Source organism: Hemitrygon akajei, chromosome 7, assembly GCF_048418815.1.
Source record: "Hemitrygon akajei chromosome 7, sHemAka1.3, whole genome shotgun sequence".
Lineage (NCBI taxonomy): Eukaryota > Metazoa > Chordata > Chondrichthyes > Myliobatiformes > Dasyatidae > Hemitrygon > Hemitrygon akajei.
This window is the reverse complement of record NC_133130.1, coordinates 184809246-184816038: the sequence shown is the minus strand read 5'-3', so window position 1 is coordinate 184816038 and position 6793 is coordinate 184809246.

Genomic DNA, 6793 nt, shown 5'->3' with positions numbered 1-6793 from the left:
AGGCTGTTTGTGTACATCTTTGTGAAGAGAGCTAAAATATATTTTCACGTTCTACCATTTTGTTCCCAGTTGTAATTTCCCCATTGCTGATTGTCAGGACCAATCTGTACTTTCACCAACACAAGACATTCTGCAGACGCCTGGAAATCCAACATAACACACACAAAATGCTAGAGGAACTCAGCAGGTCGGGCAGCATCTATGGAGAGGAATAAAGAGTCAATGTTTCAAGCTGAGACATTTATTCCTGATGAAGGGTCTCAACCAGAAATGTGAACTCTTTTTATTTCTCTCCATAGATGCCGCCTGACCTGCTGAGTTCCTCCAGCATTTTGTATGTGTTACTCCATATTTTCACTAACCTTTTTACTCTTCACTTGTTTACCTGAGTAGAAATAATTTTATTCTACTGTATGCAAACCCCTCTAACACTGCAATTGTCTCTGCTCAGTATCCCTGATTTCCAGAGAAAATAACTTCAGCTGAGCTGACCTTTGTTCACTGCTAGAATGTTCCCATTTCAGGATCAATCCTTGTAAGTCACATTGCACCCTCTCCAATTCAATTATATTTCCTTGCAATGAGGTGTAAATATTATCTGTACAAAATTAGATGACTGTATTTCCTCTTTTTAGTCCATAAGACCTCAAGATACAGGAGCAGAATTAAGCTGTTTGGCTCATTGAGTCTGCTCCATGATTTCACCATGGCTGATCCATCTTTCCTCTAGGCCCCAATCTCCTGATTTCTCCCCATGTCCCTTCATGCTCAGAGCAATCAAAACTCTTTCAACCTCTGCTTAAATACATATTAAAAACTTGACCTCTACAGCTGCCTGTGGCAACCACTCTCTGGCTAAAGAAATTCCTCCTTCTCTCTGTCCCAAACAACATTCCTCTATTCCGAGGCTGTGTCTTCTGGTCCTAGACTCTCCCACTGTTCCGTTCTCCCACATTCTGTCCACAACCACTCCATCAAGGCCTTTCGACATTCGCTAGGTTTCATTTAGGTAACTGCCCCCTCTCCATTCTTCTGAACTCTAGTGAATACAGGCACAGAGCCATCAAATGCTCTTCATATGACAAACCTTTCAATCCTGGAATAATTTTCATGAACCTCTTTTGATTCAACTCCAGTGTCAGCATATCCTTTCAAAGATAAGGGGCCCAAACCTGCTCACAATACTTCAAGTGAGGACTCACCAGTGCTTTATAAAGTCTCAATATTACATTTTTGCCTTTATATTCTAGACCTCTTGAAATGAATGCTAACATCACGTTTACCTTCCTCACCAATGACGCAATTCCCTAAATTGACCTTTAGGGAATACTGCACAAGGTCTTCCGAGTCCCTTTGCACCTCAGATTTTTGAATTTTATCTCCACTTAGAAAATAGTCTATGCTTTTCATTTCTTCTACCAAAGTGCATGACCGTACACGTCCTGACACCATATTCCATCTGCCACCTCTTTACCCATTCTCCTAATCTGTCTAGGTCCTTCAGTAGCCCCTCTACTTCCTCAAAACTGCCTACCCTCCACCTATCTTCATTTTGTCTGCAAACCTTGCAACAAAGCCATCAATTTCATCATCAGCGTGTAATGTAAAAAGAAGTGGTCCTAACACAAACCCTTGTGGAACACCACTAGTCACCAGCATTGTGATTTCTTGAAAGAATTCCAACAGATTTGTCAGGCAAGATTTTTCCTTGAGGAAACCATGCTAACTGCGGCCTCTTTTATCATGTGCCTCCAAGTGCTCCGAAACCACATAAGACCATAAGATATAAGAGCAGAAGTAGGCCATTTGGCCCATCGAGTGCTCTGCCATTCAATCATGGACTGATCCAATTCTTCCAGTGACCCCCACTCCCCTGCCTTCACCCCATACCCTTTGATGCCCTGGCTAATCAAGAACCTATCTCTGCCTTAAATGCAACCTATGACTTGGCCTTCACAGCTGCTCGTGGCAACAAATTCCACAGATTTACCACCCTCTGACTAAAGTAATTTCTCCACATCTCAGTTCTAAAAGGACATCCTTCAATCCTGAAGTCGGGCCCTCTTGTCCTAGACTCCCCTACCATGGGAAATAACTTTTGCCATATCTAATCTGTTCAGGCCTTTTAACATTTGGAACGTTTCTATGAGATCCCCCCTCTTTCTCCTGAACTCCAGGGAATACAGCCCAAGAACTGCCAGGTGCTCGTCATACAGTAACCCTTTCATTCCTGGAATCATTCTCATGAATCTTCTCTGAACCCTCTCCAATGTCAGTATATAATTTCTAAAATAAGGAGCCCAAAACTCAAATGTGGTCTTGTGAGTGACTTATAGAGCATCAGCATCACATCCCTGCTCTTATATTCTTACATTGCATTTGCCTTCTTCCCAACCAACTCACCTTGGAGGTTAACCTTTAGATATCTTGCACAAAAACTCCCAAGTCCCTTTGCATCTCTGTATTTTGAATTCTGTCCCCATCTAAATAATAGTCTGCCCGTTTATTTCTTCCACCAAAGTGCATGGCCATACACTTTCCAACATTGTATTTCATTTGCCACTTCTTTGCCCATTCCCCTAAACTATTTAAGTCTCTCTGCAGGCTCTCTGTTTCCTCAACACTGCCCAGTCCTCCACCTATCTTTGTATCATCGGCAAATTTAGCCACAAATCCATTAGTTCCATAGTCCAAATCATTGACATACATTGTAAAAAGCAGCGGTCCCAATACCAACCCCTGTGGAACTCCACTGGTAACCGGCAGCCAGCCAGAATAGGATCCCTTTGTTCCCACTCTCTGTTTTCTGCCAACCAGCCAATGCTCCACCCATGCTAGTAACTTCCCTGTAATTCCATGGGCTCTTACCTTGCTAAGCAGCCTCATGTGCGGCATCTTGTCAAATGCCTTCTGAAGGCCTATCTTGTCATGTGTCTCCCGGTACTCCGTAATCTCATCTCTAATGATCGATTCCAACAACTTCCCAACCACTGATGTCAGGATAACAGGTCTATAGTTTCCTTTCTACTGCCTCCCATCCTTCTTAAATAGTGGAGTAGCATTTGCAATTTTCCAGTCATCTGGTACAATGCCAGAATCTCTCGATTCTTGGAAGATCATCCTTATTGCCTCCACAATCTCTCCAGCTACTTCCTTCAGAATCCATGGGTGCATTCCATCAGGTCCAGGAGATTTATCCACACTCAAACCATTAAACTTACTGAGTACCTTCTCACTCAAAATTTCCACTGCACAAACTTCACTTCCTTAACACTCTTGAATGTCCGGTATACTGCAGACATCTACTGTGAAGACTGATGCAAAATACGCATTCAGTTCCACTACCATCTCTGCATCTCTCATTACAATATCTCCAGTGTCATTTAGTATGGGTCCTATATCTACCCTTGACTCTTTATTACCCTTTATATACTTAAAAAAGCTTTTGGTATCTTCTTTGATATTAATCACCAGCTTCCTTTCAAAATTCATCTTTTTCTTCCTAATGACCTTTTTAGTTTCCTTCTGCAAGTTTTTAAAAGCTTCCCAATTTTCTGTCTTCCTACTAGTTCTGGCTTCCTTGTATGCCCTCTCTTTTGCTTTTACTTTTGGCTCTGACTTCACTTGTCAGCCACGACAGTGTCCTTCTTCCCTTTGAAAATTTCTTCTTATTTGGAATATCTGTCTTGCACTTCCCTCATTTTTTGCAGAAACTCTAGCCATTACTGCTCTGCTGTCCTTCCTGCAAATGTCCCTTTCTAGTCAACTTCGGTCAGTTCCCCTCTCATACCATTGTAATTTCCTTTATTCCACTGAAATACCGACACATTGGATTTTATTTTTTTCCCTCTCAAATTTCAAAGTGAACTCGATCATATTGTGATCACTGTTCCCTAAGGGTTCCCTAACCTTAAGCTCTCTTATCACCTCCGGATCATTGCACAACACCCAATCCAGCACAGCCGATTCCCTAGTGGGCTCAACAACAAGCTGTTCTAAAAAGCCATCCCTTAGACATTCTACAAATTCTCTCTCTTGAGGTCCAGTACTGACCTGGTTTTCCCAATCCACTTTCAAATTAAAATCCCCAACAATTATCAAGACATTGCCTTTCTGACAGACCTTTTTTATCTCCTGCTATAATTTGTAATCCCCATCCCGGCTGCTGTTTGGAAGCCTGTCTACAACTGCCATTAGGGTCCTTTGAACTTTGCCATTTATTAACTCAACCCATAGAGTCTCTACACCTTCCAATCCTATGTCATCTCTTTCTAATGATTTAATATTATTTCTTATACACATCCTTAGCAATTGACTTCAACATCTTCCCAACCACTGAGGTCAGACTAACTAGTTTTAGTTTCCTTTCTTCTGCCTCTCTCCCTTGAAGAGTGGAGTGACATTTGCAATTTTCCAGTCATCCGGAATCTAGTGATTCTTAGAAGATTATTACTAATGCCTCCACAATCTCTTCAGCCAGCTCTTTGAAAACCCTGGGGTGTACACCATCTGGTCCAGGTGACTTATCTACCTTCAGACCTTTCAGTTTCCCAAGAACCTTCTCCCTAGTAAAGGCAACTTCACATATTTCTGACCCAGACACTCTTAAACTTCCACCATACTGTTAGCGTCTCCACAGTGAAGCTAAATACAAAATACTTATTCAGTTTGTCTGCCATTTACTCGTCCCACATTACTACCTCTCCAGCATCATTTTCCAGCAGTCTGATATTCACTCTCGCTTCTCTGTTATGCTTCCTGTATCTGAAGAAACTTCTGGTATCTTCTTTAATATTATCGACTAGTTTACTTTCGTATTCCATCTTTTCCTTAATTACTTTTTTAGTTGCCTTCTGATGGTTTTTAAAAGCTTCCCAGTCCTCTAACTTCCCACTAGTTTTTGCTCTATTATACTGTATCCCTCTCTTTGGGTTTTATGTTGGCTTTGACTTCTCTTATTAGCCATGGTTGTGTCATCTTGCCTTTAGAATACATCTTTGTCTTTGAGATGTATATATACTGTTCCTTCTGGAGTGTTCTTTTCCAATTTTGGCGAACTACTCTCTCATGCCTCTAATTCTCTTTACTCCACTGTAATACTGAAACATCTGAATTTAGCTCCTGCTTCTCAAACTTCAGGGCAAATTTGCTCATATGATGATCACTTTCCCCGTAAGGGTTCTTTCACCTTAAGCTCTCTAATCAATTCCAGTTCATTGCACAACATCCATTCCAGAATAGCTGATCCCATAGTGGCCTTAACCACGAGTTGCTCTAAATAGCCATCTCATAGGTTTTCTAGATGTTCCCCTTTTCGGGATCCAAATTTTCCTAATTTTCCCAATCTACCTGCATATTGAAATCTCCCCATGGCTATTGTAACATTGCCTTTTTGGCATACATTTTCTATCTCCCATTGTAATTTGTAGACCACATCCTTACTATTGTTTGGGGGCCTGTATACAACTCCCATCAGGGTCTTCTTACCCTTGTAGTTCCTTAGCTCTATCCACAATGATTCAACACCTTATGACCCTATGCCACCTCGTTCTAATGATTTGATCTCATTTTTTACCAACAGAGCCAGACAACCCCTTCTGTCTTCCTGCCTGTTCTTTCGACTTCATCTTTGGAAGTTATAATCTTCTTTCAGCCATGATTCAGTGATGCCTACAACATCATATATGCCAATCTGTAACTGCTACAAGTTCATCGACCATAATTCCGTATACTGCACATATTCAACTATAACATCTTTAGTCCTGTATACACACTTATCGATTTTGTGTGCCTTCTACATTGCAACTCATTCTGTTGACTGCAATTTTACCCTTTTATCAGTTTCTTATTGCTCAGTCTGAGTACACAATGCCTTTATTTGGAAACCAACTACCTCATCCTCAGCACTATTACTCCAGTTCCTATTCGCTTGCTAAATTAGTTTAAAGCCTCCCATACAACTCTACTGAACCTACCCCAAGTATATTGGACCCCCTTGGGTTCAGAAGTAATCCATCCCTTTTTTATAGCTTGTACCTTCCCAGAAGAGATCTCAGTAATCCATAAATCCCTGCCCCCTAGCATAAGTTCCCTGTATTGTACCCATCAAAGCAAAACATCCTGTATACATTTTAACTGTTATATTATTCTGCATTGTTACATTTGTATTTAATCTGTGAGCAAAGTCCTTTTCGTTCTCTCAGCAACAGTTACTGTAAATTATTTTCTCTAATTTCACCCCTTCCCTGGATTAAGTTCTGTTTGCCACTATGCTGCTCAACTGACTAGACCATCTATGTCTTTCTGCAGTTTTAACCTCTCCAGCTACAAACATTAGACCAGTGGATGACACTATCATCTGCATGTTTAAAACATAGAACAGTGCAGCCCTTTGACCCATGATGTTGCGCCAACATTTTAACCTGCTCTTAAGATCAATCGAAACATTCCTGCCCACTTCAGTCTAAGAGACACTAAGTGCTGCTTCCGCCAGTAGTACTTTCCACACAACTACCACTCAGCAAAAAAAAACTTTCCCCTTACATCCCACCCTATACTTTCTCCCAGTCACCTTAAAAGTATGTCCTCTCGTATTGGCCATTGCCACCCTGGGGAAAAGGTGCTGGCTGTCCACTCTATCAATGCCTCTTATACATCTGTCGAGTCTCCTCTCATCCACCTTTGCTCCAAAGAGAAAAGCCCAAGCTTGCTCAAACTTTCTGTGGTAACTTATTTATCATGCATGCTATATTAAAATTTAAATCATACATAAATTGCTAGGAAGCCAGGACGA